The sequence below is a fragment of the Hemitrygon akajei genome, unplaced genomic scaffold, assembly GCF_048418815.1.
Source record: "Hemitrygon akajei unplaced genomic scaffold, sHemAka1.3 Scf000077, whole genome shotgun sequence".
Classification (NCBI taxonomy): Eukaryota; Metazoa; Chordata; class Chondrichthyes; order Myliobatiformes; family Dasyatidae; genus Hemitrygon; species Hemitrygon akajei.
The window spans coordinates 3,646,271-3,658,037 of NW_027331963.1; the positions used below are offsets into that span (position 1 = coordinate 3,646,271).

At 41.7% G+C, this 11,767-nt stretch overlaps 1 pseudogene; it reads right to left on the reverse strand.

The window, feature by feature from the left end:
• Nucleotides 1–776: 776 nt before the first annotated feature.
• LOC140722428 (uncharacterized) lies at nt 777–5,199 on the reverse strand (annotated as a pseudogene).
• Nucleotides 5,200–11,767: the final 6,568 nt, after the last annotated feature.

Sequence of the window (11,767 nt, forward strand, 5' to 3'; positions counted from 1 at the left end):
TATGGACTGGCCAGCATCGAATATAAACCCACAGTCAAGAGCTGAGTGATGTCTCTTGGTTTGAGGAGTATTTTGTTCTGTTGTAACCCAGTTCTGTTCAGTTTAGCTGATACAATTTGGACTCTGGAACAGTTCTGTTGAGTTTGTAAACATTTTGGGTAATAAAACGCCTATTTTTTCACCTTTACCTGCTCTCCTAGTTTTATGCTTCCCCTGGTCCTTCACACCCCCTTACCTCCCAGGTTCAGCCCATTAGCAATAGTCAGCAATTCATTCTTTTTGGCTTTTCCTAATGCCTCAGGGGTTGGCGCTTCCAGCAATATATCAATCTCCACTGCTGCTGATTTCCACACACAAGACAGACAGACAGACATTCTTTATTGATCCTGAGGGAAATTGGGTGTCATTACAGTTGCTAGACTAGTGTAGAAATATAGCAATATAAAACCATAAATAATTAAATAATAATAGCTAAATTATGCCAATTGGAAAAAGTTTAGGACCAGCCTATTGGCTCAGGGGGTCTAACACTCCGAGGGAGGAGTTGTAAAGTTTGATGGCCACAGGCAGGAATGGCTTCCTATGATGCTCGGTGTTGCACCACAGCCAGGACGGTGTTCCACAAATAAATCAAAAGGGATTACCCCAATCGTCGATAATTAATCGATCAATACGTCCCCAAATATGTTCATATCCTAGACGCAGGCCCCAATTTTGTTATGAACCGTAATGCTTTAGAAACAAACCAGCAGCAATTGACTATACCTGGACTCTGGTTTTGATGTTAAAACCACTATCTTTATTAGTGACTACTTATAATATTGTAACTTAAACAAGATAAACAAAAGTTAAGTGTTATGTGTATAAATGTGTGTAAATATAACTCCCTCCCAAACTGTTGAGTTCAGGGGAAACAAGGCTTAGAGTCTTGAAATGGTAAAGTAGGAAAGTTCAGTTCATCCACGGAATAGGTGATGAGAGAGAGATACTTGTAATCCAGGGTAAATGTTGACAGAAGGCAATTATGTCAAATTCCACAGGTTCCATGGTGGTAAAACGAGAGAACAGTCACTGTAGATTTTATCTGCTGTTCCAAATCAACATAGGAATTATCACCAAAAGTGACTTGTCACAAGGGGTATTGTCTTCAAGTGAACAACCAGGCAAGGGTTAATACATAAGTGGTCTTCAGAGGATACCACAAATCAGATACACTCCTATGGATCAAAAGAGGTGACAACCACATATTCGATGTATGCTGAATCGATAATTAAACCACCCTTTTGGGCATAGGAAAGTTCTAAACAGTGATCCTTGGCCCTGATTTCAATCCTTCCATTTTTCCTCCATCTCCATCTGACTCTGAGTGTCTGTGTCCTCTGTTAAAACTAAACAAGCTGCGAGTGATGTAAACAAGCTGCAAGCCAAATTGATTCGACTCCTTGATCTCTCTCTCTCTCTTAAAATGACAGTCCACAGCAAACAAAACCTAGAGATTCATAACAGCCACTCCCCATTACGAACTGACTGGTGTGCCAGTAGTTGGGATGACTAAGTGAATCCTATCCCACATTCTGAGCAGGTGAATGGCGTCTCCCAGTGTGAACTCGCTGATGTCTCTGTAGGGTGGATGACTGAGTGAATCCCTTCCCACAGACTGAGCAGGTGAACGGCTTCTCCCCAGTGTGAACTCGCTGATGACTTTGTAGGGTGGATGAGCGAGTGAATCTCTTCCCACAGTCTGAGCAGATGAATGGCTTCTCCCCAGTGTGAACTCGCTGATGTCTCTGTAGAGTGGATGACTGAGTGAATCCTTTCCCACATTCTGAGCAGGTATACGGCTTCTCCCCAGTGTGAACTCTCTGATGATTCAGTAGTGAGGATGACTGAGTGAATCCCTTCCCACAGACTGAGCAGGTGAATGGCTTCTCCCCAGGGTGAACTTGCTGATGTCTCTGTAGGTGGGATGACAATTTGAATCCCTTCCCACATTCTGAGCAGATGAATGGCCTCTCCTCAGTGTGAACTTGCTGATGTCTCTGTAGGTGGGATGACAGTGTGAATCCCTTTCCACATTCAGAGCAGATGAACAGCTTCTCCCCAGTGTGAATTCGCTGGTGACTCTTTAGGTTGGATAACTGAGTGAATCTCTTCCCACACACAGAGCAGTTGAACGGTCTCTCCCCAGAGTGAACTCGTAAGTGTCTATGTAGGGGGGAATGACAGTGCGAATCCCTTACCACATTCTGAGCAGGTGAACGGCTTCTGCCCAGTGTGAACTCGCTGATGACTCTTTAGGCTGGATGACTGAGTGAATCTCTTTCCACAGACCGAGCAGGTGAATGGTCTCTCTCCAGTGTGAACTCGCCAATGTCTCTGTAGTAGGGATGACAGTGTGAATCCCTTCCCACATTCTGAGCAGTTGAATGGCCGCCCCCTGGTGTGAGCTCGCTGGTGTGGCATTAGGTCAGATGATCCCCTCCCTGAAATTCAACAGATCACCACCCTCTGCCCAGAGTGATCTGAGTGCTGTGCCCACAGGTGGGAAGACCCACTGAATCCTTTCTCACACACAGAACAAGTGAATGGCCTTGCCCAGTGTGAACTTGCTGATGTACCTTCAATTGAGATAACTGAGTGAATCCATTCCCACTGTCTGAGCAGGTGAACAGCCTTTCTCCTGTGTAAAATGACAGGCGTGCCAGTTGGTCAAATGACTGAGTGAATCCATTCCAACTGTCTGAGCAGGAAGGATGGTCGATTGAATCCCTTGCTCCACTTCTTAAATGTCTAGACAGAGTCTGCAAAATTGGTGTGCCGTGTTTGAGATTCCAGAAGCCAAGTTCCTTTTCATTTTTAACCTGTAAAGATTTAAAAAATCCATCAATGGGTGTAGGAAAACATCTCAGATGAGATTACTTGAGTTGCCAAGGTTTGATCTGGTATCACACTGTCACGAGGAAATTAAATGCAGCATCTCCAAGTTTGCAGATGACATAAAGCTGGGCAGTGGTGTTAGCTGTGAGGAGGATGCTAAGAGGATGCAGGGTGACTTGGATATGTTAAGTGAGTGGGAAAATTAATGGCAGATGCAATTTAATGTGGATATAGGTGAGGTTATCCACTTTTGTGGCAAAACCAGGAAAACAGATTATTATCTGAATGGTGGCCAATTAGGAAATGGGGAGGTGCAACAAGACCTGTGTGCCATTGTACTCCAGCCATTGAAAGTGGGCATGCAGGTACAGCAGGCAGTGAAAAAGGCGAATGCTATGTTGGCATTCATAGCAAGAGGATTCGAGTACAGGAGCAGGGAGTTTTTACTGCAGTTGTACAAGGCCTTGGTGAGACCACACCTGGAGTATTGTGTAAAGTTTTGGTCCCGTAATCTGAGGAAAGACATTCTTGCCATAGAGGGAGTACAAAGAAGGTTCACCAGATTGATTCCTGGGATGGCTTTCATATGAAGAAAGACTGAATTGACTAGGCTTATACTCGCTGGAATTTAGAAGATTGAGGGGGGATCTTATTGAAACATAAAATTCTAAAGGGATTGGACAGGCTAGATGCAGGAAGATTGTTCCCAATGTTGGGGAAGTCCAGAATGAGGGGGTCACAGTTTAAGTATAAAGGGGAACCCTTTTAGGACCGAGATGAGGAAAAACTTCTTCACAGAGAGAGTGGTGAATCTGTGGAATTCTCTGCCACAGGAAACAGTTGAGGCCAGTTCATTGGCTATATTTAAGAGGGAGTTAGATATGGCCCTTGTGGCTAAAAGGTGTCAGGGGGAATGGAGAGAAAGCAAGTACTGGGTTCTGAGTTGGTTGATCAGCCATGTTCAGACTGAATGGTGGCACAGTCTTGAAGGGCTGAAAGGCCTACCCCTGCACCTATTTTCTATGTTTCTATGTTTCTACAGTGAGGTTAAACACAAGCTGGACAGAGAAATCATCTTCTGACTGGGCAGAGTGCTGGGATCTGGAATGACCATCAATTCCCTGATGCTCTTCGTGTCTGTATAAGAATGGGGCATTTCTGCCATCTCCAATTTGTACCTTGGCTCAGTTTAACTCTCTCCATTGGTATTATTCCCTGTTCCTGCTGAGAAGTATGGGGGCCTGGCCACACAGTAACTGAAACAGTCTCACAGAAATATTCTTTCTTGATGCACAGGTGGGAATTCTTTTATGTATCACAGATTTAAAGACTTAAAGTATCACAGATTTAACGCTATGTAGAAAATTCCTGCTGAGATGTATGGTTGGTCCACACAGCTGTTAAAATAACTTAGAGTGATTTTTTGCAGAATTCCCAGAAGGGGAATACCGAGGATTATTCTGAGACAGGGAGGGAAAAATCCAATAAATCCCTAGAGTTAATGGCTCCACAAAGGCAATTGCCCACCCGAATGCTGCCCAATCCACGAGCAGGAGGAGAGATAGCCCTCAGTGATCCCTGTGTATGCTCCCTGGAAGCCTCCGGAAATGATAATGATCATGAATCAGGCCCCAGATGGAAAAGAAAAACCAGCAGAGTTTGCTCAGTGTGTCCACAGTACTACACAAATGTTTAATGCGACTCCGCAAGATTTATTCAGTCTCTGCTGCATGATTCTCTCAGCTGCTGAGGGGCGGAAATGGAAGGCAGAATTGAGATACCAAACCTGTCAGGATTTACAGGCAGGAAACCATAATGGGAATGAACAGACAGACCAGATTATTCAAGCCTTGGAAAGGGCTCTCCAGCAACCTGTAAACATCACTAAAGTACTTGAATGCAGACCTAAGCCTGGGGAATCAGGACCAGACTATTGGGAGTGATTTGTGGCCTACTATGGCACTTTCACAGGAGACCAAACCTTTAATGATGGGTATCCATCCCCCTAGTTTATGCCCTACTGTTCCAATGGTTACCAACTAAGTTAGCCAACAAGATTAAAACAAATAATATGGATTGGCCTGACAATGGCCGAAATCGAATGCGATGAGCTTTGACATATTACTGGGACCTGACTTTCAAACCTCAATCAAACCCGAAGGGAACTAATATTAAAAGGTGAATACGTTCAGCGGGAAGAAGGACGTGAGTGGGTTTTATCTTGGGATCAGAAATGGGATCAAAAACCTACCAAGGGACAGGTGGGGACAACAACCCATTTAGAAATTGACAAGCAAGGATGCTTCCTACCATGAGTACCATCCCTCAGGAAGAGCCCAGTGTAATATTGCAAGTTGCTGGAAATCCAGTTCCGTTTATGATTGATATGGGGGCAACCACAACACTCTCGATCAGGAAATAGTATCGGAAAAGGGATTCCAGCTATCAGATGCTACAATCACTCTGTCTGGGTTTGAAGGCACGGTATGTACGTATTCACGTACCCAGCCACTGCAGGTGGAATTCCAGGGGAACCAGTGTGAGGTTTCATTTACAGTCACCAGCAGTCGGGGGTGTAGTCTTGCAGAGAGAGACTTGCCCTGTCCACTGAAAATTGAGATTCTATGCACGGGCAAAGGTATCACCCCAGGGCTAGCAAACAACTAACAGCTTCACCAGTTTCCGATCCCTCCAGTGTTGGGCACTTAATCTGGGCTCCACTGTGTTCGAACCCCCTTTCCCAGCGGCCAAATCTCATGTGACTCTGTGCTGTGACAGGTGTATGGAGGGATATGGGCTGAGTGCAAGTCAATAGGACGAGGCAGAAAAATGATTTGTCACAGCCAAGAAGGGCCAAAAGGCCTGTTTCTGTGCTGTAATGTTCTATGGTTCAATGAACCTACAGGGTGCTCAACTGAGGAAAGCCCATATCTCGAGGGACAGAACTTCCCAGTCACGGTGGTTGGAGATGTTACAGAAAGAGAGTACAGTGTATTACTGGCCGAAATTTCGGATTTCCTTTGGTGACAGACAGGGCTTGTGATGAAAGTAAACAAAGGGGTACGTAATAAACTAGCTATCAAGTAACAATTCCACTGTGTACACCACCCACGGGCCGCTGGCAGAGTGGAGAGAGCCAATGGCACTCTGAAGAGTAAACTGGCCAAACTAACAGCAGAGACTGGACTCTCTTGGTTGATGGTCCTACCAATACCCAGTTCCACATGAGGGTTACCCCACAGGGGAAAACAGGGTTGTCACCAGCTGAAATCATTTATGGATAGCCCATGAAGACACCCTGGGGACTAAGACCTTGTGTACCATTGTTCCCAGAAAGTCTACAAGCAAAATTGGATATACATACCTGAGGGGAAGACACTGGGAAATATATATGCCAACAAACCAAAATTTTCTAAGCATTACATTCACAGGTATGACAGGCTTACAAGGAAGAGAACCACTCCACAGAGAGGAGTGACTATCCCACCATAGAACCTGGGACTTTTTTTCCTGATGAAGAACTGGGATTAAGGGAATCTTGGACCTCGGTGGAGAGGACCATATCAGGTGTTACCAACCACTCCCACGGCTGTGAAACTGAAGGAGCAATCTCAGTGGATACATCGATTAGGCGACAAACATGTTACTAAAGGAACTGAGTAGAAGGTCTCTCTCGGACTAATGGAAAATGTATTGGTTGTTAGGGCTTTAAAAAGAGGCCCAGTTTCAGGAGCGGACAGCGTCGGTACGGGCAGCGGAGTGTGTGGGAGCAGAGTGCTGGGCTTTGGCTCAGCGGGCTTCAGCACAGGAGGACTTCGGTGAGAGGAAATCAGTGAGCCTGAGTACGTGCTTGTTGAGGCAAAAAGGTAAGGTCAGTCGGTTCTTTTTTTCATTTATTCTGACTAATCTGGGATCAGGTAATGGGGGAGACGGTTAGAGCAGTGGTGTGCTCCGTATGCAGTATGTGGGAGGTCAGAGTCAACACAGTTGTCCCTGATGACCACACCTACAAAAGGTGCATCCAGTTGCAGCTCCTATTAGGCCGAGTTAGGGAATTGGAGCAGGAGCTGGATGAACTATGGATCATTCGGGAGGCAGAGGCAGAGATAGATAAGAGTTATCGGGAGGTAGTCACACCAAAAAATCAGGAGGTAGCCAAATGGGTGACAGTCAAGAGAGGCAGGGGGAATAGACAGAGAGAGCAGAGCACCCCTGTGGCCGTTCCCATCAACAATAAGTATACCGTTTTGGATACTGTTGGTGAGGATGACCTAGCAGGAACGAGTTGCAGTGGTCCTGTCTCTGGCACTGAGGTTGGACCCTCGACTAGGAAGGGGAGGAGGGAAGAGAAGAGAGCGGTAGTGATAGGGGATTCTATAGTCGGGGGGCGGATAGGAGATTTTGTGGGGAAGATCGGGAGTCTCGGATGGTATGTTGCTTCCCTGGTGCCGGGGTCCGAGACATCTCAGATCGGGTGCAGGTTATTCTCCAGAGGGAGGGCAAGAATCCAGATGTTGTGGTCCATGTAGGGACCAATGACATGGGTAGGATGAGTGAGGGGGTCCTGCGTAGGGAGTTCAGGGAGTTAGGTGCGAAGCTGAAGAGCAGGACCTCCAGGGTAACAATCTCAGGATTGCTACCTGTGCCACGTGCAAGAGAGGCAAGGAACAGAAAAATTATACAGATTAATACGTGGCTGAGAGGATGGTGCAGGAGGGAGGGCTTCAGGTTTTTAGATAACAGGGCTTTGTTCCAGGGAAGGTGGGATCTGTTCTGAAGGGACAGTTTACACCTGAACTGGAGCGGTACTAACATTCTTGCAGTGAAGTTTGCTAGTGCTTCTTGGGGGGGGGGGGGGGGGTTTAAACTAAATTTGCAGGGGGCGGGGATCAAGAATGAGAGAGAGGATAGTGAGATGAAGAATAAAGGACAGGTGGGGACAACACGGTTCCGGAATAGTAAGTGTGTAGTAGAGAACGGTGAGGCGGAACAAGTGATAAGGAGGACACATGTACAGAGGGATGGTCTGACGGAACATGGAGTTAGGAATGACAACAAAATTCTAGGGGTGTATAGCCCAATGGGAGTTTGGGGAGCTGGGTTAAGCACTATAGGCAGAGATTCAAACAGGGAGAGGAGAAATGGGCTAAAAATTCTATATCTGAATGCATGGTGTCAGAAATAAGGCGGATGAGCTTGAAGCTCAGGTGCGAATGGGTAACTATGATGTTGTTGGGATAACAGAGACATGGCTGCAGGGAGATCAGACCTGGAAAATGAATGTACAAGGGTATATGTGCTATCATAGGGACAGAAATGTGGGCAGAGTGGGTGAGGTGGCCCTGTTGGTGAGGAATGAGGTTCAGTCCTTTGCAAGGGGGGACATAGGATCAGGAGAAGTGGAGTCTGTGTGGATAGAATTAAGGAACAGTAAGGGCAAAAGGACCCTAATGGGTGTTGTCTACAGGCCACCAAACAGTAGCATGGATATTGGGTGCAAGTGGAATAGGGAGTTAACACTGGCATGTGGCAAAGGTAATGTCACAGTAGCTATGGGGGATTTCAACATGCAGGTGAACTGGGAGAATCAGGTTGGTGCTGGACCCCAGGATAGGGAGTTTATAGAGTGCCTACAGGATGCATTCTTGGAACAGCTTGTACGAGAGCCAACCAGGGACAAGGCTATTCTAGATTTAGTGCTATGTAATGAACAGGATTTGATAAGCGATCTTGCAGTAAAGGAGCCATTAGGAGGTAGTGATCATAATCTGATAAGTTTTTATCTGCAATTTGAGAAGAATAAGGGCAGCTCGGAGGTGTCAGTTTTGCAGTTGAACAAAGGAGACTATGGAGCCATGAGGGAGGAGCTGGCCAAAGTTGACTGGACGGATATCCTAGCAGAAAAGACTGTGGAACAGCAATGGCAGGTATTCTTGGGAATAATGCACAAGGTGCAAAATCAGTTCATCTCCCGGAGAAGGAAGGATTCAAAGGGGGAAAAGGGGCCACAGTGGTTGACAAAGGAAGTCAGAGATTGCATAGCATTAAAAAAAAGGAAGCATGACAGAGCTAAGGTGAGTGAGAGGACAGAAGATTGGGAAATTTTTAAGGAACAACAGAACTTAACTAAAAAGGCAATATGGGGAGAAAAAATGAGGTATGAACACAAGCTAGCCAGGAATATAAAGGAGGATAGCAAAAGCTTTTTTAGGTATGTGAAGTGAAAGAAGATAGTTAAGAACAATGTTGGTCCCTTGAAGAATGAATTGGGTGAAATTGTTTTATTTATTTATTAATTTTTAAAGAAAATTACAAAGAATAAATGTGACGATAAAATAGTAAGAAAAAGAAAAATAATATTAATCCTCCCCCCTTAACCCTTATCTAAAGAAAGAAAAAAAAGAAAGACGAAAAAGATTGCCTGGATATCGGAGGATCCCCACATGCTCCACGGAGTTCAAAATAATTTTAATATTTATTTCTACTTTCCCCAATTACTTTATAATTTTATCTTCAAAGGACCTATGTATTTAATCCTATCTTTTGTAGGTATGGGAAACAAATTTTCAAAATGATATCATATTCATTTCTTAGATTATATGTAATTTTTTCAAGTGGAATACAACTATATATTTCATTATTCCAACGATCCATTGTTAAATATAAATCAGATTTCCAAGTAACTGCGATAACTTTTTTGGCTACTGCCAATGCAATTTTTATAAATTTTTCCTGATACTTATTCAATTTAGGTTTCGGTATTGTCCCTTCAATATCTCCTAATAAAAATAATATTGGACTATGTGGGAGTTGTACTCCAGTAATTTGTTCCAATCAAAGTCTTAGATTTATCCAAAATGTTTGAATTTTAAAACAAGACCAAGTAGAATGTAAAAAAGTACCAATTTCTTGATTACATCAAAAACATTGGTCAGACATATTTGAATTCAATCTATTTATTTTCTGTGGTGTTATATATAATTGATGTAAAAATTATATTGTATTAATCTAAGTCGAACATTTATTGTATTTATCATACTATCAGAACATAATCTTGACCAACTTTTTCCATCAATTTTAACATTCAAATCAGTTTCCCATTTTTGTCTTGATTTATGAATTCCTGATTTAATTGTCTGTTTTTGAATCAAATTGTATATACAAGATGTAAATTTTTTAATTTTTCCTTTTTGAATTAATATTTCTATTTCACTAGGTTTTGGCATCAACATTGTTTGACCCAGCTTTTCTCGTAAATAAGCCTTTAATTGAAAATAACAGAAAAGGTTGTTGTTTGATATTTGATATTTACTTTTTAATTGAACAAACGACATCAATTTACCTCCTTCAAAACAATCACCTATATATTTAATCCCCTTTTGGAACCAATTATGTAAAAGTTTATTATCCATTGTAAAAGGAATCAGTCTATTTTGAATTAAAGTTCTTTTTACTAATAAAGATTTCTTTATCTCATCGTCCATATTTACCTTATTCCATAAATCAATCAAGTGTCTTAATATAGGAGATTCTTTTTTTTCCCGTATCCATTTGGATTCCCATTTATATACAAAATCTTCTGGTATGTTTTTTCCTATCTTATCTAATACTATTCTAATCCATGCCGGTTTTTCTTCATCAAAAAAAGACGCAATAAATCTAAGTTGATTTGCTTTACAATAATTCTTAAAATTTGGAAGTTGTAACCCTCCAAAATCAAATTTACATGTCAATTTTTACAATGATATTCTTGACATCTTTCCTTTCCAAAGAAATTTCCTTGCATATTTATTCAGTTCTTGAAAAAACTTCTGAGGTAATTGTATTGGTAAAGTTTGGAATAAATATTGCAGTCTAGGAAATATATTCATTTTTACAGCATTAACTCTACCTATTAACGTTATTGTTAACATCATCCATTTATCAAGATCCTCTTTTTGTTTAATAATGGCAAATAATTTTATTTATATAATTTTTTTGCATCATTATCAACTCTAATACCTAAATATTTTATCCCATTTATTGACCATCGAAATTGAGTTACTAATCGACATTGATTATAATTTCCTTTGGTAAGGGGTAAAATTTCACTTTTATCCCAATTTACTTTATACCCTGATACTTTCCCATATTCTTCCAATCTAAAAGATAATCTTTGCAAAGATTGCAATGGGTTTGTTAAATAAATCAAAACATCATCAGCAAATAAATTAATCTTATATTCTTCTTGATTAACTCTAAAACCCCCAATGTCTGAATCAGTTCTAATTAATTCAGCTAATGGTTCTATTGCCAATACATATAAAGCAGGTGATAATGGGCAGCCTTGTCTGGTTGACCTCGTTAAGCAAAATGGTGTTGAAATCTGACCATTTGTAATTACTTTAGCCTGAAGATTAGTATTTAAGGTTTTAATCCATTGTATAAAAGATTTTCCTAACTCATATTTTTCCAATACCTTAAATAAAAAATCCCATTCCAATCTATCAAATGCTTTTTCTGCATCCAAAGCAACTGCCACACTCATTTCCTCTCTTTTTTGTGCCAAATGAATTATACTAAGTAACCGGGTTATATTATCCATCGATTGTCTGTTTTTAATAAAACCTATTTGATCCATATGTATTAACTTTGGTAAATATTTAGATATTCTATTAGATAAAATTTTTGCTATTATTTTATAATCTGTATTCAACAAAGAAATATGCCTATATGATGTTGTTTTTAAAGGATCTCTATCTTTTTTTTGGCAATACAGTTATGATCGCTGTTAAAAAAGATTGTGGGAGTTTATGCATTCTTTCCATGATATATTAATTCCATAAAAGGAATTAATAAATCTTTAATTTTTTTATAAAATTCAGGAGGAAAACCATCTTCTCCTGGGGAT